General features: G+C 42.2%; 1 protein-coding gene across 2 annotated transcripts in view; it reads left to right on the forward strand.

Moving 5' to 3' along the window:
• The window catches only part of ZNF704 (zinc finger protein 704), a 257,551-nt gene continuing 235,194 nt past the window's right edge, over window positions 213–22,569 (forward strand). Inside the window, exon 1 of one of the 2 annotated variants that reach the window (XM_018058379.1) lies at window positions 213–314. The gene's annotated coding sequence lies outside the window, so the exon portion shown is untranslated. Of the gene's footprint in view, window positions 315–409; window positions 660–22,569 lie in introns of those variants that run through there. The other variant, XM_018058380.1, reaches the window with a different exon arrangement.

Below are 22,569 nucleotides of genomic sequence, written 5' to 3' on the forward strand. Positions count from 1 at the left end.
CACCGCGCAACGCCGGGACCGAACCCCCTCGCGCCGGGGCCGCCGCCGCCGCCTCGTCTCCGGTGCTGCTGCTTCTGGGGGAGGAAGACGAGGACGAAGAGGGCGGGAGCCGGCGGCGGAGGGGGCTCGGGCGGGCGCCGGCGAAGCCCCGAGGGGGCGCGGAGGAGGAGGATGACGACGACGAGGACGAGGACGAGGAGGTGGTCGTCGAGGTGGTGGACGGCGACGACGACGACGAGGACGGCGACGAGCGCTTCGTGGCCCTCGGCCCCGGCCGCGCGCTCCCCAAGGGCCCGGCCCGGGGCGCCTTGAAGGTGCGAGCCGGCTGCGGGGGCGCGCGCGGGACCCTCGGGCGCGGGGAGGGGACTGGCCCCGGGCTCCGGCGCGGCGCCGGCTGCGGCCGCGACCGGCGACCGCAGAGGCCGGCCCGGGAGGGGTGTGTCCGGCGGCCGCGCGGGCCGAGCGAGGGGACTGATGAAGCTCAACGCTCGGGCCCCACACCTTCCCCGGCGGCCGCTCCCCCTTTCCTCCAGGGCCCGCCGGCCCGGCGTGCTCGTCCGGGGTGGGTTGCGGGCAAAGGACGCTTCTCCCGGGTGAGGCGGGGAACTTGGAGGCGGGACGAGGTAGGAGCCGGTCTGCGCCTGGTGGGGACGGGCGAGGTAGGTGGCCGTGAGGTAATATTCCTCCCCAGGAAGTACGAGGGTCCCCCTTCCCCTTATTCCGAGGACTAGTCTAGCTCTTGGAAACTAGCAAACCGCTTCTCTTGTCAATCTCTCAACCCCTTCTGCATCCGAGAACAATTGTGGGTGAGTTTCCATCACCGGCGCCTGTGAGGGAACCGGTAAGCCCAGGACAGCAAAAACCAAGCCCTGGGTTTCTACATACATTTTGTTGGCAGCTTTCGGCAGTGCCTCCCACCCCCTCAACCCCCCACCCCTGTTTAAACTCGAGATTGTTTAGCATTCGGGGTTCTTTCCCCCTCCTCCTCAAAATTGCAAATAAGAGAAAAAAAAAGGAAACCAGAGAAAGTGGGGGTCATTTGGCATTTTAAATGGATGTGAGTTTCAGCTGAGAATTCAAGCAAAGTCCCTTGTGTACTGAAGCACTGAGAGATCTTTCCGTTTGTGTATCTTCAGGAGATAAGGGGTTTATTATTACACAACTGACTGGCTGGGCTTTCAGGCATGTGATTGGACAAAGCAAACCACGTTGAGGTTCATGCACAGTGTATGTTGCTAAGAAGTTTTGAGGGCAGCAAGTGGTAAGCAATGCAGTGAGTGATTTTTCTGAAGAGTGGTGCTTAAAATCCGCTGAATAACACTGTTGATGGGAGTTTTCACAAGATATTGGTATTTCAGGAAGAAAAACACATGAGCTTAATAGATAGAGACTATTTTTTTTTAATCTTTTAAAAAAAAGGAACCAGAAAAAAAGTCTACTCCTCAAAGCATGAAATTGCAGTTCCAAAGAAATGTTAAACATTAGCATTTGAAGAGCCCCAGAGTAGACCCAGGCACAACTTTCTTTCCTAGACCACCCTGGAAGTACCAGCTCTGGGATTGAGAAATTTTCAGCAAGTGGTCATTTGGGATGATAGTTTTTGACAGTTGCTTGTTGGAATCCAGACCATGACCACTGTCATTACCATGGTCTAATAAAAAGCCTGCATTGTATGGCTACAGATTATAGCTGGATTTGGAATTAAATCACATGGCATCAGTGAAATTAAGTAACAAGAGTAGTGACTCCTTGCCATTTTTGTCCAGAAATATTGAAAAGATGTCTTGTAGTTTGGACAGTTGTTGCACAATTTGTGATGGAAAAATTAATTATAATTTATGTCCTGTGATCAAAGCAAACCCAATATAGAAAAGAAAAAATCAAATTTATAAAAACCAAAGAAAGAACTACAATGTGATCATTCATATTATCAGAAAAAGATTTTCACATCTCCAGGCAAATTTCTGTTAAATTCTTTCAAAATGGACCTTATTTTATAACATTTTGGGTTGCCCATAACTTTTCAGGAATTTATGTATTGAATAGTTTGAGGTATAATTTTATAATCTTTGCTGCTTTAAAGTCATCTTGACACTGCATCTAAAGAGGTTTTCTAATGAATAAAATAGGATCATTTTATTCTAATGCATTTAAGAATGTCAATTTGTTGTTTAGTCTCTAAGTCATGTCCAACTCTTTGCCACCCAATGAGCTGTAGCCTGTCAGGCTCCTCTGTCCATGGAATTCTCCAGGCAAGAATACTCATGGGATCTTCCTGACCCAGGGGTCAAACCCACATCTCCTACTTTGCAGGCAGATTCTTTATCACTGAGCCACCTAGGAAGCCCAAGAATGTCAATATTTTATATATATATATATATATATATATATATGCATTCATTTATTCACATATTTATTAAACACCTACTATGTACCAGATAGTATTCTAGAACACAGCACCTTCCAGATGCCCACATCCTGCAAGAGAATCCAGAGCAACAACCATCCAAACAAAGAACCCTGGTGCTTGAGATTGTGATGTATCCCCTCATAAGGGAACTGATGCTATCGAGGAGGAAGAGGAGAGAGCTAGTAGAGAGAAGGCCTCCCTGAGGAGGGGACATTTGATCTGAGATTTGAGACATGTAGTTTGGGAAGATCATTCCAGAATAACAATTGCAAAAGTCTTGAGGTGGGAAGGAGAAAAGGCTGAGTGTGGCAGCAGCTTGGTAGGTAGGACATACATCAGGTAGCTAGCTTACAGGCCAGCGACATAGAGTTTGGTGGGCCTTTTTAAAGTGGAGAAAAAATATTTGCAAGGTTTTAAGCAGTAAAGGCATACAAAGTGGTTTGTATTTTTTAAATTAATTTTTAAATTCAAGGATAATTGCTTTACAGAATTTTGTTGCTTTCTGTCAAATCTCAACATGAATCAGCCATAGGTATACATATGTCCTCTCCCTCCCGAATCTCCCTCCCATCTCCCTCCCCACCCCACCCCTCTAGGTTGATACATGGTTTGTATTTTTAATACAGTCATGCTGTGTGGGGTATAGAGGGCAGCTGGGAGGGGCAGGGATCCAGTTTGAAGGTGATTGTTGAAGTGCATGTGAGAGGCCAAGCAGGTTGGACCAGAGTGGAGTTAGACACGAGGGGACAGATTCAGGATCAATTGTGAAGGTCCGCCTGCAATAACTTGCTGATGGATTAGGTGGCAGAGGGTGGGGGGTTGACAGAAGGGAATCTGGGGTGAGACCCCAATGTAAAGTTTGGTTAGATGTGCCATTTGCTGATATTGGGAAAGCTGGAGAACAACAGGTTTTTGTGAGGGGAACAATCAAATACTCTCTTTAGGGCACGTTAAGTCTGAGATGATGCTTAGACATAGGCATGGGAACTGCAGGTAGGCAGATGGCTGTAAGGTGAGGAGAGATTGGGGTTGGAGAGAAAAGTATGGGAGAAGCAGGTGTGACCTGCTGTGTAACAAAGATGCGAACGTACATTCACATGTCCAAGACAATTGACAAAAAGATGGTAGACGTCAGTTATTCTATAACGTGAATGTTTCAACCATCAGCATGACTCTAAGGACAAGATCATGGGACATGTGAAGTCTGCTCTGCCAATGATGTCCACGATAATATTGAAGCTGGGGACAAGAAAGGGAGTGCAGCAAGCCAGAGGACAGTCTTGGGCCAGACTCTGGGGCACAGCACTGTTAAAGAGAAGCCAGCAAAGACAATTGAGAAATAGCAACCAAACAAATCAGAGGAAAACCAGAAAATAGAAAGTACAGTAAGGCAGGAGACGATATAGTTCCAGAAGTAGGGAGTAATGAACTGTGTTTAATACCACTGGGATATTGAGTAAGACAAGGACAGAGACATGTTCATTTGGATTAGATAATGCACAATGTATTGGTATCCTTAACCAAAGAATGAAAGTCAGTGGTGTGACCTGAGTGGCCTAGCAGCGAGCAGAGATGAGAACACAGTGAAAAACTCTTTCAAACTCTTTTAAAAGTCCTTGCTAGAAAGGAATGTAGAGAGAAGGGGGAGAATCTGGAGAACATACGGTCTAGAATTTTTTAAGATAGGAAACAGTAGACTCTACAGTAAGCCTGCAAGGCAGGAGTCACGGGAGACGTGGGCTTGATCCCTAGGTCATGGCAACCCACTCCAGTATTCTTGCCTGGGGAATCCCATGGACAGAGGAGCCTGCAGGGATACAGTCCGTACAGTTGCGAAGAGTTGGACACAACTGCAGCGACTTAGTACGCACGCATGCACAGTAGGCTCTAATATAGAGACTGTAGCACGGTAGGAATTATCTGTTACCTAGGATTTATCGCTGGAGTAGGAAATGGCAACCCACCCCAGTATTCTTGCCTGGAAATTTCCATGAACAGAGAGGCTGGTGGGCTGCAGTCCATGGGACCGCAGAGAATCGAACACGACTGAGCATGCACGAACACCGAACCCAGCATAGAGCCGATTGTATTAGTTGGGCATCTAGGCTAACACTGTTGGTCTTACAAACAAATTAGACTTACAAAAGCACTCTCAGAATGGAACTCCTTCATATGCAGGGGATTTACTGTACCATAGGCTTTTTGGCTTACAAGCCTTTCTCCCAGCATCTGTGGGTTAGGAGTCAGGGCCAGGCTTAGCTGGGTCTGCTGTTGAGTCTCACAGGGCTAAAGTCAAAGTGCTGTGTAGGCTGTGTTCTCACTGGGAGGCTTGACTGGGGAATTCACTTCTCAGTTCACTCTGGTTGTTAGCAGAATTCATTCCCTTTCATCTGCAGGCCTGAGGATCCAGCTTCTTGCTGCCTATTCCTATGTAGGCTGCCCTCAGTTCCTGGAGCCCCTCTCCCTCAGCCCCACCACCACTTCTGCAGTGCTTTGTTGCATGATTTCCTCAGCATGGCCTCTTACTTCATTAAGTCAGCAAGGAGAATCTAAGTCCCTGTCTGCTGGTAAGGTGGAGTCTCATATAAGGTACTGTAATCACAGAAGCAGTACTCCATCATCATTGCCATAGTCTATTGCTTAAAAGTAAAAGAAGGGTCCCACCCACACTTGAGGGGAAGAAATATGCAAGGGCATGAATACCAAGAGGTGAGGATTGTTGTGAGTCGCCTTAGGGAGGAGCCAAAGATGCAGAGAAAAGAGGGATACCTGCAAGAGGAAGTCCTTGGAAAAGGGGACCTGGAAGCCAAGTATTGATACTGGCCTTTGACAGAAGCAGAGACCCTTCTTCCATTGAGTTAAAGAGAAGGTAGGGAAAGTGGGTCCCGATGTGGGTGGTTGTGCATTGGATGGTGGTCAGATAAAGTAGTACTCATCTGATGGCTTCTATTTCCCCCTGCAGCAGGAGGGAAGGTCATCAGCTGAGACTGAAGGAGATTTGAAGAGCTGAAGCCAGGATGTAGTGCTGTGGGAGAGCAGGAGAACAGATGTACCAGAGAAATCAAATAGAGCAGCTGGATAGCATCAAGGACCAACCTGATGCTGGTGCTTCTACATGGACAGAGTAAGCACTCTGTCTGGGTGTGTGAAATTCCCGGCTTCATTCCACTGGTTCAAACGCAGAATAATAATAACAAAAAGAATCCGAGCTAATGTTGATTAAGTTATTTAATTACTATGCTAGTGCAAATCTGGGCTTCCCCCGTGGCTCAGCGGTCATCTTCCTGCAATGCAGCAGACACAGGAGATGTAGGTTCAATCCCTGGATTGGGAGGATCCCCTAGAGGAGGGTGTGGCAACCCACTCCAGTATTCTTGCCTGGAGAATTTCATGGACAGAGGAGACTTACGGGCTACAGTCCAGTGGGTTTTCAGAGTCGGATATGACTGAGCATGCACACTCAGTGCAAGTCTAAGTGTACAGTCTCGTTGAAACTTCATTACATATCCCTGTCAGGCATTATTATATCATCCTCATTTTACAGAAGTGATAAGCAATTTACTTAAAAATACACAAGAGTTAGGTGGCAGAGCAGGGGTTTGAGCCCTGGGCAGTCCAACTCCAGATCTAGTACCATTAAGCGTTTGATGTCTCTTGGAGACAAAGTAGAGAGCTGAATTTGGCAGAGATGAAGTTTAGCCAGGTGGTTGAGCAAGGGAAAGAGAGAATATATTTTTGATGAAGTTGATACTGCTGTGACTATAATGATGGACTATGGGCCCTAAGAAAAGTAAGGGCAGGAAGGGGCCATGGGCTGGTAAAAAGTTAGGGGTCAGTGGATTGGAGAAAACAAAGGGGAACCAATAAAATCATTTACAAAAAAGGAGGAATGAAATGCAGGACAGTTTGGATTCCAAGATAATGTTAATATGAATGAATGTTTTCTGAATACTTATAAACCAGAAACTGTGCTAAATACTTTATATGCAGGAGGCTTTCCTGAGAAATTATGATTTGAGAATCAGTATGCTCCAGTTGGGGGCTTCCCCAGTGTCTCAGCAGTAAAAAATCCACCTGCAATTCAGGAGATGTAGGTTTAGTCCTTGGGTAGGGAAGATTCCCTGGAGGAGGGCATGGCAGTCCACTCCAGTATTCTTGCCTGGAGAGAATCCCCATGGACAGAGGAGACTGGCAGGCTATAATCCATAGGATCGCAAAGAGTTGGACACAACTGAAACGATTGAGCACGCACGCACACCTGCTCCAGCTGAATATACCGACTTGGACCTGAAATAGCACACCTGAGGCTGTCGGTCACAGCAGAGCTGTGGTTCACCTCCAGAGCCTGTGCTTTTGATCTTTCCCTATTTGTTTGTGATGTTTATGTCTATTTACATTGAGGAAGATTTGCTACAGCTCAGGAAATAGAGGAATAGATTCGAAGTATCTGGGATGCTTGGTTACTATCATGGACACTAAGTTGGGCTTTAAATGAGACAAGAAGAGAAACTTTGTATTACACAGTTGTCAATTTCTGATCAAACAAGCTTTCACATTTATGGGCAATGGTAAGATCCACACAGCTCCCCAAACCAAAAGAAACTAACCCCCTGGGTGAGGAATGATGAATGATGAATAGCAGGTAAATATCTTCAACCAGAACTTTATTTTTTATAAAAGAAAAAAATACAAGGACACTGTCAAACAGAGGAAGGATTCTAGTATAAGTTGTTACTTAGTGAAGGCAAAGCAGTAGGGGGCTGAGATAACAAGGCCAGACTTTGCTCTGCAATGCTGTTTATTAGTGTAGGGATGAGAGCCAGAGAATCTGAAGAGATTGATCATGTACTGTTATATAATAAGTTTAGGAGAAACCTGGATCTGAAAGACTGCTGGTAGTTCTATGAAGAGTTCATCTATTGGAAAATTGGGAAGAAAGTTTTGTAAGTGAGATTGTTGTTGTTTAGTCACTCAGTAATGTCTGACTCTTTGTGACCCCATGGACTGCAGCACCCCAGGCCTCCCTGTCCTTCACTATCTCCCTGAGTTTGCTCAAACTCATGTCCATTGAGACAATGATGTCATCCAACCATCTCATCCTCTGTTATCGCCTTCTCCTCCTGCCTTCAATCTTTCCCAGCATCAGGGTCTTTTACAGTGAGTTGGCTGTTTGCATCAGGTGGCCAAAGTACTGGAGTTTCAGCTTCAGCATCAGTCCTTCCAATGAATATTCAGGACTGATTTCCTTTAGGATTGGCTGGTTTGATCTCCTTGCTGTCCAGGGGACTCTCAGGAGTTTTCTCCAGCAGCATAGTATGAAGGCATCAATTCTTTGGCACTTAAGTGAGATGATATATGTCGAAGTATCCACTTTCAGTGCTTAATAAATGTTAATCGAGAGGAATCTGTTTCGTGTGTGCTGGCTCTGTAGGGACGTCTCTCAGACTATTTCTGGGGTATCAGATGACTTGACGAAGCCCTTGGCAGGGACTGAGTACAAGCACTGAATTTCAGTTTGCTAGCAAGTGTATGTGTTGCACATGGCCTGCGTTGGCTCGAGGGGAAGGCATGTGCCTCTGATACCAGACAAAGTTGTCATTCACTGAACTGTCGACTGCCAGACATGGAAGTAAAACAGATTATCTGGTAACCCAACACCCTCCTTCAACTGCTCAGGACCCTGGGGCTAGGAAATCAGAAATGTCTTCCCCAGTTAGGGCTGACTAGCTGGTTAGGCAGGGCCAGGATTAGCACCTGGTCTGCCAATGCCAAGTTATCACCCTCCTTGCCGAGTTAGTCCTTTGTGCCTGGAATGATCTGTCTGTACCTAGTTTACTCCCTTGGAGTTGTAGTTAGAAAAATCAGTTTCCTGAAATGATCCACCACTCACTGTTTGTCCACTTCTATTTTGGGAACACTCTGTCTTCTAAAATGCATCAGGGAGCGGTGGTCTCACTTGTGGCTGTGGGAAGTGGGCAGGACCCTCTGTGAATCCTGTTCAGATCAGCCCCCCTCCCTGTGCAGTTCCCAAGGCACTTGTGTACTCTGAGGATGACTTCTTGATCTTGTTCAGTCGATAAATTGTGTCCAACTCTTTGCAACCCCATGGACTGTAGTCCACCAGGCTTCCCTGTCTGTAGGATTTTTCAGGCAAGAATACTGGAGCGGGTTGCTATTCCCTTCTCTAGGAGATCTTCCCGATCCAGGGATTGAACCCACTTCTCCTACATTGGCAGGCGGATTCTTTACCACTGAGCCTCCAGAGGATGGTAATAAATGGCAGATGAGCCCCATTTTATTGTGAACCAAATTCCCTTAATTTCTGATGTGGTGCACCTGGTAAACCAGCGTAGAAAACAGTTTAAACTCAGCCCTTAAGTAGGGCCTCTCCTCCTCTACCAGAGTTTACTAGTTGAGCCTGCAGTGCCCCATAGCACAAGGGTTAGGGAAGGAGGAGGAAAGATGAGAAGTCAGCCCTGCCTGGAATCTGCTCACCTGAGCTTAGTGAGAAGGAGCCGAGAGATACAGTCAGGATGCCCTTGACCTCTGAGAGCCCCTGGACACTGTTCATTAGTAAATCTGTCCTGGTTTCAGTGCCCTGTCCTCCCCACTCAGGGGGCCTCCAAGGGGAGAGGTATGGGAGCCTGTCCCTCCCGACCGCAGTGTGCACTATCAGAGCTTCTGGTCTACATGGAGCAGCCAGCCTTGCACCGTTGCTTGATACAGTGTCTGCTAAAGCGGAGGAGACTTGACCTTTCATTGCCCTGTCCCATCTCTTCTAAGGTAAATGTATGGTTTCCATTAGACTTTCTGAAATATCTGAGACTGAGAGGCCCTTGGGGCTTCCTTGGTGGGTGGCTCACCCAGTAAAATACCTGCTTGCAGTGCAGGAGGCCCGGGTTTGATCCGTGAGTCAGGAAGATCCACTTGAGTAGGTAATGGCTAACCACTCCAGTATTCTTGCCTGGAGAATTCCATGGACAGAGGAGCCTGGTGGGCTATAGCCCATGGGGTTGAAAAGAGTCAGACACGAATGAGTGAGTAACACTTTCGGAGGCACTTGTAACCAACCTTCCAGCTTAGTTGAATCTCTGTTTGAAATAAAGATGATTTTCTTTGGGTTTGCTCTCCAGGTTTCTGGTCATTCCCTCAGGAGATGTTTATTATAGGCCATTGCATGCCATGTTCCTGATATACATGTAGGAAAAAAAGAGTGAATAAGGCCAATTTCCACTTCTGGGGAGCCCACAGCCTGGCAGATTCCTGCCAAGTTATCGATAAAGAGGTTCAAAGCCCCTTTTCCTTTTTATCCCCAAGATCAATATTAGATCCATTGAGAGACCTTGCATGGCTACTACATTTTGGGATGAAATTTTGATATGTACCCTAAAGCATTTGTAGCTAATCTATATGAAGAAGATTATATGATTTGGACAGGAGGTGATTCCTGAGTAATTAGTCAAAGGGTGAGTTTAGATCACAAATTTGACAAATAACTTCTGTTGCTCTCATTTACTGGATGAATTGGAACATAATATAATAAGTCTGAGATTTGTGTAGTAGAATTAGAGTGATTAAGTTCTCACTTTTCATTTAGGATACTATTTGGAAAATCCAGAGTTAAAGTTTATACATAGGGGAAGTAGGCTCGACTCTAGAGTTTTGAGGGGCTTCCCAGGTAGTGCAGTGGCAAAGAATCTGCCTGCCAATGCAGGCAGTGCAAGAGACGTGGGTTCGATCCCTGGGTCAGGAACATCCCCTAGAGAAGGACATGGCAACCCACTCCGGTATTCTGTCCTGGAAAATTCCATGGACAGAAGAATCCGGTGGTCTACAGTCAATGGGGTTGCAAAGAGTCAGACATGACTGAGTGCACACACATCCACGCACACACTAGAGTTTTGAAGGAGAGTCTGTAATTTTAGGGTAAGAACTCTGCAGTAACATACAAGAGGGGTTCATTCATCTTGCAGAAGACTATGGAGCTTTGAGATGCAAAGAAGTAAAAGGATTTTGTCTGTCCACAGCTCCGTGTGGACTAAGTGTGTTTTCCAGGTTACACACGACACTTAGCAACACACTTGCTTTCCTTATATTCTTGTCATACTGGAAGGGTGAGTGAAAGTAAAGTCTCCCTGATGAAGGACTAATTGGGGATGGCTGGTCAAAATAAGTGAATGTCAAAAGTGCTTTGACATTTTAAATTAAATCCAATTTTTTAAAGGCTACATGCCTGGAAATATCATATAGTAAAACCTGTAAGCAGGGTAATTTTAGTCAATTAGTATGTTCTGTGTTGTGGGCTCATTAGTAAGGCAAGAGGGAACATGACTGAGTCAGAGCAGACGACCCTGCCCTCTGCCGCCTCCCCACTGGTTCCTCCTGGTAAATCAGGAAATGAGGTAACACAGGCTTTGGGTTCCAATTCTGGCTTCTCCACTGCTAGTTGCATGGCCTCATCAAGTAACTTGATGTCCTAGTGCTTCAGTGTTATCAAATGAAATCGGGATAATATTGTTTTGCCATTGCCTATTGTTATTTTTTTTAAGGTGTTTTTTTTTTTTTTTTTAATTTTAGTTGCACTGGGTCTTTGTTGCTGTGTTTGGGCTTTCTCTGGTTGCAGCAAGCAGTGGTGGGGCTACTCATTGTGGTGGTTTCTCTTACTGTGGCGCATGACCTTATTTACTCCATGCCATGTGGAATGTTCCCGACTAGGGCTCAAACCCATGTCCCCAGGCGGAATCTTAACCGCTGGATCACCAGAGAAATTTGCCTATTGTTATTAAATATGGCCGGAGACCTCCTGAAATTAGAGATGGATGGCAGTTTATTTCCTTTTTGGTTCCAGAAAAGAATCTTTTGTAGAACTTTGTTCAAGGACCCAAAATCCTACAGTCATTTTGACTGTTAGACCCTCCTGCTTGTTCCACACTACCAAGGTATTTCAGAGAGCTGCTTCCTGATGTGACTTCGTTCTTCTGAACTCTGAGTGTTCCATTGTATCAGTGGTGAGCTTGAATCTTCCCTTTCATCTCAGGAAGCTGAGAGTCATTTATCTACTTGTGCAAAGAGGAAGAAAACATTCCTGCTGTCAAGTTCATCAGTCTGTTCAGATGTCTAGCTCTTATTTTGGAAAAAGCCTGGCTACAAGCCATGCAGGAGGGGAAAGTCTTACCACACACATTGAATTATGTGTCGCTAAGACCTGTGACATAAATACCAATGATGTTACCTCTCACCTCTAACTTGCTTGGGGCTGAAAACCTCTGCATTGGTGTCTACAACCTGTTGTACTTTTGTTTGGGGAAGAAGTCATTGTTCTTTGGGTAAATAGGGATGCAGAGCTCAATGTATTCTTCTAAATGCTTGTAACTGCTTACTTCCATATTGAAAGATATCTAGTAAGGAGGAGAGAAGGGCTCTAGTTTAACAATTTAGGGGAATTCCAGTTAAAAAGAAAGATACAGATTTTTTTTTTTTTACAAGTTATAAAATGCTTTAAACATAAAAGAAATTGAAAGAGAAGTATAACACCTATATACGCATGAGTAAGTTATTGGCCTTAGATAACAAGGGCCATTTTGAATTTCTAACAAGGTGAATATAGATTGTGGCATTTACATATTTATTGGACCATTTATATATTTATTGGAGCCTTTTTTTTTTCTAGAACACCTTTCCCTTCGGATGCATTTTGGGAAATTCCAGTTTAAAATTATTTTTTTTTTAATGGGAAATCCATGGATAAGTGGCTTATGCTTGGGATAAATTACTAAAATGTCATTATTAAAGAAATAAATTGTCACAGAGCAAGGTTAAAATATTGTTGGTGGGTCTTGCAAGCTTTGAAATATATTTCCTCATAAAGCTGCTAATTTCTTCAGTATAAAAAAAAATGAGTATTATGTGTGGTGAATTTTCACTTGTGTATCTGTGAACACCATTCCTCCGTGTGAAGTTTAAGACCTGGTAGAAAACCCTACTTCTCTTGGTAAATCAGGCTCTGTGATGAGTCCAGTGGGGGAGACAGGAGATGTGGGAAGTGCTATCATGACAGAATTACAAGGTGCCCAGGGATAGAATATCACACAATGCTGATACCAAGGTGGGTGTATTTAATAGTATGCTTTTCACAAGATTGAAAGTATCACAGTTGTTTAAATGAAAAGGAACATATACATTCAGTAGGATACGCAGATTGACACATTTTCAGTCAGTAGCAGTATGATTACTGCAAATAAAGGTGTTGAGCATTTATGAACACTCAGTACCCTGTGTTGGACTCTTTATTGGCTATTGTACAATATTTCAGTATTACCCAGCATTTAATGCATTATAATTTATAGAGGATGCTCATCACTCTCTTGGAAGGAAACCTGTGACAAAGCTAGACAACATATTAAAAAGCAGAGACATTACTTTGCTGACATAGGTCCGTATAGTCAAAGCTATGGTTTTTCCAGTAGTCGTGTATGGATGTGAGAGTTGGACTATAAAGAAAGCTGAGCACCAAAGAATTGATGCTTTTAAACTGTGGTGTTGGAGAAGACTCTTGAGAGTCCCTTGGACTGCAAGGAGATCCAACCAGTCCATCCTAAAGGAAATCACTCCTGAATATTGGAAGGACTGATGCTGCAGCTGAAGCTCCAGTACTTTGGCCACCTGATGCAAAGACTTAACTCATTGGAAAAGACTCTGATACTGGGAAAGACTGAAGGCAGGAGGAGAAGGGGATGACAGAGGATGAGATGGTTGGATGGCATCACTGACTCAATGGACATGCGTTTGAGCATGCTCTAGGAGTTGGTGATGGACAGGGAGGCCTGGTGTGCTATAGTCCACGGGGTTGCAAAGAGTGGGACATGACTGAGCAACTTAACAACAACTTACAGCTAATCTTGGTAATCTTGGAAGGTAATTTTATTATCTCCATTTTATAGATGTGAAAAATGTATTAGAGAACAGTGGGGCAGTTTTTGTGGACTATATATATATATACACACACACACACACATACATATAGAATTTTTTTTACCAAATGACGTATTTGTCAAACATTTCAGAAAACATTTGGGGCCAACAGATTTAAAAAATAATTGGAATTGTTACCTAAGCAACAATGGAAATTTAAGGAGAGAAGGACTTTATTTTGGAGTAAATTTTAAATTAAAACAACATGAAATACAGTTTTCATAAACACTTTCACTTAGCTTGTTTATGCTTTAAAAATCACCTACAAGTGCTTGCTGAAGAACAAACCATTAATTTGTATCAGTTTGGGTTAGGATCCAAAGTTTAGCTTAACAAATTATTATTTTTTTTAATGTAAGCTTTGACAGTGTTTTCAATTAGTAAGTTCATATACTCAGAACTAGTTTAACAAACTTAGAAAAATAGTAGAAATGTTAGCAATAAGTATCTTTAGTTCTGTCCAATGACTGAGTTGTGTCTGACTCTTTTCGACCCCACGGACAGGAGCACGCCAGATTTCCCTGTCTTTCACCAACTCCCGGAGTTTTCCCAGACTAATGTCCATTGAGTTGGTGATGCCATCCAACCATCTCATCCTCTGTTGCCCCCTTTTCCTCCTGCCTTCAATCTTTCCCATCATCAGGGTCTTTTCCAGTGGGTTGGCTCTGCGCATCAGGTGGCTTAAGTATGGGAGCTTCAGCATCAGTCCTTCAAACAAATTTTCTGGGTTGGTTTCCTTTAGGATTGACTGGTTTGATCTTCTTGCTATTAGGACTTATGAAAATGAAAATGTGAAGAATATCTGAAGGAAAAACAATCTTTTTCATCAGATATTACTTGCAATAAAAGTTGTCTCAGTAAAAGGAGGAAAATGGACCCTTGGGCCTATGTAAGCACTGAACACTATATCATCTTAGGTGGGAAAGAGAAGGTTGATCATATGGAAGAGCCACTGGAAGGTTTGAAATGATCCAAGATAGGGTGTATGGAAAGGGAACAGTGACTGCTATTTGGATTTCCCATTACGTGAGTACTTGGTGGATATTTAAGAGGTTCTGAAAATGCTATCTTAGCCATCTGTTGGGTGACAGCAATATTTTTCAGCTCTTTATTCTTATTCTAAAAGAGATTTCTATTCAAATAGGTCTCTCAACTCTCTGTATTGATTTTGTCACTTGAAATTTTCTTGAAATCTAGCACAGAGGTTATTAGAGAAAATTCTTTTTACTTTAAAAATCATAACAGAAATGATGTAGTTTTCATTGTTTGTAAACTATGCCTATTTTTTATGTGTTAAAATTGAGATATCTCGAAGATCTTGTTTAAATTCAGTGACAAGTTAATGGTTTGATTGTTTAAAGAAATTTGCGGGGTGGGGGGTTACTACTTCATTCAATCCCATGGTTATTCATTCAACAGCTATACTCTTTGTCAGCTCCAAGGACTCAGAAGAAAAAAGACTTGGGAAGGGTTTCTACTCACATTCTAGCTGGAGAGACAGACAGTAAACTTTGTGGATGGTGGTCCATTGCTGAGCTCAGAATGCACGGAGGAAGAGAAGATTTAGGCCGGAAAGTGTGAATCAACAGTTCACCCTAACTGCTGTTAAGGGTCTTAACTGTATTAAGTGTGCGATGCCGGTTAGACCCCCATGTGAAGATGTCAGGTAGGCAGGAGGTAGATGGAGAAGACAAGTAGGGGTGGACATCAGAAGTCATGGGCTTGTGGACAGTATCTACAGTGAGGAAACTGGTGAGAAAACCTCTAGGGAGAGAGTGCAGGTAGAGAATGAAGGTGCCTAGGAGTGAGGAGCTCTGCAACACTTCAGTTGTAATGCTCCTGTCTGTCTGTTTCTCTCTCAGTACCTTTATTATGATATAATTCACATAATATACCGTATAATGCTTCCTTTTAAAGTACTCAGGTCAGTGTTTTCTAGTATTGTCACAGAGTTGGTCAGCCATCAATCACAGTCTAATTTTGGAACATTGTGTCACCCCCCAGAAGAATACTAGAGTGGGTAGCCATTCCCTTCTCCAGGGCATCTTCCCAACCCAGGGATCAAGCCGTGGTCTGCACTGCAGGCGGATTCTTTACCAGCTGAGCCGCCAGGGAAGCCCTAAAGAAACACTGTACCCATCAGCAGCCACGACTCCACGCTCCTTTATATGCACCTGTACTCATTTGGTTTTATTTTTCAGTGTCAATAAGTCATTGTTCACTCCTGGTGCTTTTTCAGGAAGGAAAGAAGGCAGGAGGGAGACGAGGGTTAACATATATTAGAAAACAAGAAGAGGACGAAGAGGAAAGAAAATCCAGTACAGCAGAGTCACCCATTTGATGAATATACCCCAGTGAGGGGGTCACCACAGCTCAAGGGAGTCCAGTCTCCTACAGTTCAGGAAAAAAGGGGAAAGGAATCAGAGAAAGCACACAGACTGGCCCTCGTTTTCCTTCCCTACTCTCTTCCTTGTAAATTTCAGCTAAAACTTGGTTTCTAGCAGTGAACATGGGGTTGAATTACATCCTGTCTAAATCCTACTAGATAATCCTATGTCTCCTTTAACATCAGATTCTTGGCATCAGCAGAAAAGTCCCTGAATGAACTGGGCAGACTTTCTTCCCTTTCTCACTCTCCCACTCTGAGTTTCTATGTGGAAGCCCCTTTCTGGCATTGGAAATGAGGGGTAGAGAGTTACTAGTTTGTTTAGGTTTTATGCAGATCTTTTAGGATTTAGAGTCTTATTGTTTGTTTTGGCTAAAGGTGGGACAGGAGTCAAGTTTTCAGGATAAAAGGACTTGTCCGAAATAGTAAGTAAGGGATGGAGAAGAATGAGAAAATGGGTGAGGAACTCCCGCTTTGTGGAAAGTGGCACCAAGCTCACAGGTCACATCTTCTTGCCTGATGCAGAATCTTTTCACAAAAATGCTTTGATTATTTTTTTTTTCAATACAAAAAGAAATTTGTAAACTATAAACACGCCAAAACAACGTGAGAAATGCCAGCACGTTATACTTATACAAACTGGATCACATAAAATATCACACAAAATAGATCACACCAAATCATAACTTGTGAAGTCCTGCAAAGCTCATATAAATCCAGAAACTGGAGGGAACTGGCATCAAGGGAGATATACCTTGTTCATTCTGTCCTGTTTCATTTGGCACCTTTTGGCACACGGTGGTCGGCGCGGTAGGTCTGTGCTGAACTCCTGATTTGTCCTTTCTCCATTAGCTACCCTGGCACTGTTGTTACCACTGCAGCAGGGGACACTGGCCCTGGAATCACAAAGAAGCTCTTGTTTAGTGGATCATCTGGGAGCCATACAGAAGTGCAGAGTTTTGAAAGGTGAAGGATTCTAATTTTGTTCCAGGCATACATCCCAGGCAGCATGGGAGAGTACAGAGGTTTCATTCTTAAAATTTTGCTTCCCTAACACTATGTTGAGATCTTTATACTGCAAGCATGAGTGTGGCTATGCACACACACACACACCCTGCACCCACTTTTGTGTAATGTAGATAGCCTGATCTAACAGAAGATAAGATCTCATATGGAAAGTGAGTCGGTGTCCCAGGATTAAATATTTGGTCAGGAATTCTTAAAAAAAAAAAATATATATATATATATATACACACACACACACACACATATACACACACATATGAATACACACACATATACACACACACACACACACACACACAGGCCTTACTCTTTGTTTCCACTCATACCGTTTTGCCAACTCTGATTTATTCTGACCTATATGTCACTTTCTGTTCAGGGCTGACTTCTAGTCATACATCTGAGAGGTAAGTCAGAGTTGTCCTTTTAAAGTTGCTCCTGCTCTACAGATCTGGAGCTACTGACTTCCTTATGCCTGAGATTCCTCCTATACCTGAGAGCATGGTGTGCTCATGAGGGCCTCTCAGAATAACGTTCAAAAATACAAAGTCAGAAGAGTTATATTAAGAAAAATAAAGAAAAAACTAAGTACACAACGAATGTCATTCCTACATAGCTAGTGCTATTAGCATCCTGAGGGAAGCCAGACCCATGTTAGTGTTATGAGCAAATAAATTTGTAATAGATCAGAATGAGGGGCAGCAGGCCTTGAGATACTACCCCAACCCCTCCCCTTTTATTTTTCCTGCTATCGTCTCCTGTGGCTTATGATCGTTCCTAGCACCCTGTACCAACAGTGGGTCATGGAAAAGACAAGACAGGGAAGAAGCCCTGCCCTGCCCAGAGAGTCCTGTCACACAAAGTAGTAGCTTCTTGAGCTTATTAACCTGGTCTTATGTTTTATCTTCTTACTTTAGCATGGGACATGCATGCCTTTGCAACAGGAAAACAGCTGTCTTATCCAGGCCACTTTCTAGCCCTAGAGCCTAGAACCTATGATCAGAGATGAAGAAGAATATCTTATAATGTTAGTTCAGTTCAGTCACTCAGTCATGTCTGACTCTTTGCGACTCCATGAACTGCAGCACACCAGGCTTCCCTGTCCATCACCAATTCCCAGAACTTGCTCAAACCCATGTCTGTTGAGTCAGTAATGCCATCCAACCATCTTGTCCTCTGTCGTCCCCTTCTCCTCCTGCCTTCAATCTTTCCCAGCATCAGGGTCTTTTCCAAGGAGTTGGCTCTTCGCATCAGGTGGCCAAAGTATTGGAGTTTCAGCATCAGTCCTTCCAATAAATATTCAGGACTGATTTTCTTTAGGATTGTCTGATTTGATCTCCTTGCAGTCCAAGGGGCTCTTAAGAGTCTTCTCCGGCACCACAGTTCAAAGGCATCAATTCTTCAGCACTTAGCTTTCTTTATAGTCCAACTCTTACATCCATCCATGACTACCAGAAAAACCATAGCTTTGACTAGATGGACCTTTGTTGGAAAAGTAATGTCTCTGCTAAGAGTTGGTTTATTAAGAAGACATAAAATCCTAAATATTTATGCACTTAATATAGCTTCAAAATACATGAAGCAAAAGCCTATAGAACCAAAGAGAGAGGAATAGACAAATCTACAAGTATAGCAATGGACATGGGTTTGGGTGGACTCCGGAGTTGGTGATGGACAGGGAGGCCTGGCGTGCTGCGGTGTATGGGGTCGCAAAGAGTTGGACACAGCTGAGCGACTAAACTGAACTGAACAAGTATGGCTGAATATTTTAGTTACTCTCTCATTTATTGATGGTTGATAGCAAAAAAATGTAAGAATATAGACTGTTTGAACAATACTATCAACCAACTTAACCTAATTAACATTTATAGATCCCCACACTGAATAATTGAAATATAAATACTGCTTTTGATCGTATGATAAGTATTTACAAAGATACACTATATCCTGGGGGCAAAGCCAAGTCTCAATAAATTTCAAAGGCTTTAAATCAAACAGTATATTCTTTGACCACAATGGAATTAAATTTGAAAATCAGTTTTAAAAAGTAACTAGAAAATCCCCAAATATATGAAAATCAATCAGTATTCTTCTAAATAATCACTTGGAAGAAAGAAGAAATCACACTGGTAATTAGAAAAGAACTTTAATTGAAAATTAAATCCTATCAAAGTTTGCAGAACTTAAATCACTGCTTAGAGGGAAATATATTGCTTTAAATCAGTGATCTAATCTTCTATCCAAAGAAGCTAGAAAAAGAAGAAGAAAGAAACAAGATACGGTAGGAAATCAGTGAAATAAGTAGAAAACAATAGAGAAAATCTATGAAGCCAAGAGCTGATTCTTTGAGCAGATCAAATTGATTGTAAAGAAAGCACAATCCAGAATGAAAGACAGGGTGTCATACGGAGCTATAGACTTTAAAAGAATAATTACAACATATTACTTGATGTTAGTAGAGGACTTTATGCCAATACATTTGACAGCTTGGATGAAATGGGTAAATTCCTTGAAAAACATAAATTAACAAAACTGACCACTAAAAGTAACAGGATGTTTGAATAACCTACCATCTGTTAAAGAAATGGAATTTATAATTGAGAACCTTCGCACATGGAAAACTCCAGACCTGAATGCTTTACTAGGGAAATCTGTCAAATATTTAAGGAAGAGATATGTAATACTAATCTTACAAAGGTACAATTCCCTGGTGGCTCAGATGGTAAAGAATCTGCCTGCAATGTGGGAGACCCGGGTTCAGTCCCTGGGTTGGGAAGATCCTCTGGAGAAGGGAATGGCAACCCACTCCAGTATTCTTGCCTTGAGAATTTCATGGACAGAGGAGTCTGGTGGACTACAGTCCATGGGGTCGCAAAGGGTCAGACATGACTGAGTGACTACACTTTCACTTTCAGTCTTACGAAAGCCTTTACCAAAAAAGAAAAAGATTGAATATTCCCAATAAATATTATGGGGTCAACATAAGTCTAATACTAAAAATATACAATAACATAAATAACATGTTAGACTTTCTTATATACATGACACAAAAATACTAAACAAAATGTTAGCAAATCAAATCTAGTCATATAGAAATGGAAAATAGGTTATGACCAAAAGTATTTTTTTTTCTTTCAGAAATGTAATTTTGGTTAAATACTTGAAAATCAATTGGTATAATTAAATATATTAATTAGATAGAAAGGAAAAAGCCACAATTATGTTAATAGATGCAGAGAAAACAAAGTTCAACACCTATTCATGATTTAAAAAATAAACCTCTCAACAAATAAGAAGGATGGAAAGTCTCAAATTAATAAACAGCGTATTTAAGAACCCTGTAACATCTTAACACTTAATAGCAAAAGATAATTTCCTCCACCACTATGAGGAACAAGACAAAGACGTGTGTGTTAATTCCTTTATTCAACATAGTGCTGGAGGTTTAACCAGTGTGGGAAGTCAAGAAAAGTAAGTGCAAGGCATAAAGATTAGGGAAAAAAAGAAAATTAGACTGGTTCTATGTGGTGATGATATGATCCATCTTCAGAGAAAACCCTAACAAAACTACCAGAACTAATCAGTGGACTTAGTATGCAAGGTCAGTTTACAAAAATTAGTTGTGTGTACTGCACTGGAAAAATGAAATTTAAAAAAGCTGCTTACAGTGGCATCAAAATCTAAACACTTGGAAATAAAATTAATGAAACTGTGCAAAAATTATGTGTGAAATCTACTAGACATTGATGGGAGTAATTAAAGAAGACCTAAACAAATGAATTGATACGCCATGTTCAATTAGAGAATTCAATATGGTTAAGATGTCAATTCTCCACATATTGATCTATAGATTCAATGCCATCCCAGTGATAGCTCAGTTGGTAAAGAATCCGTCTGCAATGCAGGAGGCCCCAGTTCAATTCCTGGGTCGAGAAGATCCACTGGAGAAGGGATAGGTTAGCCACTCCAGTATTCTTGGGCTTCCTTTTTGGCTCAGCTGGTAAAGAATCCACCTGCAGTGCGGGAGACCTGGGTTTGATCCCTGGGCTGGGAAGATCCTGGAGAAGGGAAAGGCTACCCACTCCAGTATGCTGGCCTGGAGAATTTCATGGACTGTATACTCCGTGGGATCGCAAAGAGCTGGGCAGGACTGAGTGACTTTCACTTACTACTTCTATGTGTGAAATCTACTAGACTTTGATGGGAGTAATTAAAGAAGACCTAAACAAATGAATTGATAAGCCATGTTCAATTAGAGAATTCAATATGGTTAAGATGTCAATTCTCCACATATTGATCTATAGATTCAATGCCATCTCAATGAAATTCTCAGCAGGAATTTTTGTAGAAATTCACAAGCTAATAGAAAATGTTTATGGAAACAGAACTAAATAAAAATAACAAAATTGCAATACTTACTCTACTTAATTTCGGGGTTTACTATAAAGTGAGAGTTATCCAAATAGTGTGCTACTGGTGTGCTATAAGATAGAAAGGTAGATTCATGCAACAGAAGAGAGGCCAAATGTAGACCCACATAGAAATGTTTAAAAGGCACCAAAGAAATTCAGTGGAGAAGCCTTTTCGCGGCCTTAGAAAGAAAAGATAAAACCTCTCCGCCTACCTTACACCATACCCCAAAATTATTCCAAAATGAAACATAGACATAAATATCAAAGCCAAAACTTATAAAGCTTCTTGAAGAAAATAGAAGAAAAAATCCTTACAACCTCAAGATAGGCAACGACTTTTGAGATATGAAAGAAAAAAAAATTAATTAGACTTTATCAAACCTAAATATGTATGACCATCAAAAGACAATTAAGGGACTAGATTAATAATTAAATAGATTTCCTCTGTTACTGCTTTCTTCTGGGACTATCCAAACATTGCATTCACTTTGTGTTTACTCTGCAGTCCCTTTGCTGAATGCAGAGAATATACTATTTAACAAGAAAGGTGTGGTTCTCATGAAACATTCAATTTAGTGGGAGAAAGAGACAAACAAATAAATAATTATAATATGAAATGACAAGTGCAAGGATAGTGAAAGTGTAAAACTCATATTATGCTTTTAGTTTACAAATGTAGAAACCTGGCAGTGGTTAATAATTTGCTAAGTTGCAAAGCCAGTCTAAGCTCATATTTGCTGACACCTATTCCCCTCTTGCCCTCGACCTTTTTATTTTTATTTTTTTAAAATTTCTGTTCTAAGCAAAGGGAGTGGGATTTTAAACTTAAGCTTAGTGGCCAGGATCAAGTAGCAAATGGTATTCATGCTTCTAGTTTACTAAGAAGAGAAATGGCATTGGAGCTATTTAAAGAAATTCCACTTCAATGTTGCCATTTTAAAGCCTTGTTTTAAAGTTAGTTTTTCAAACTATGATGTCAACATCAAAGTTAGGTAAGTTTCCCTAAGGATATTCTCTTGCTGTATAGTGCCTAGTGAGTTGCAAAGGAGAGCTCTTTTTAGGCAGGCCCCTCTCATCTGTGCTTTGCTAAGCAGTGTGTCCTTTTTCCAAAGTTAGCAGAATTAACAGGAAGGTGCTGGGAAGTGCAGAGGAAAATATAGGACCCAGAGCATATCACTTAGGAGAGAAGACTTTACTTTTGAAAGTAAACATTTATTGGGGATGAATACATTTGTCCTTCTTTTTACCCTTGCGTTTGTGACAGCTAAATATCTATTGTGTCTTGTGTCCTCGCAGTGCTTTGTACTTTTAGTATATTTCACGTGCAGTACCTTTTGTATTTCTTATATTTTTAAATATAAGTCACT

Source organism: Capra hircus, chromosome 14 (genome assembly GCF_001704415.2).
Source record: "Capra hircus breed San Clemente chromosome 14, ASM170441v1, whole genome shotgun sequence".
NCBI lineage: Eukaryota > Metazoa > Chordata > Mammalia > Artiodactyla > Bovidae > Capra > Capra hircus.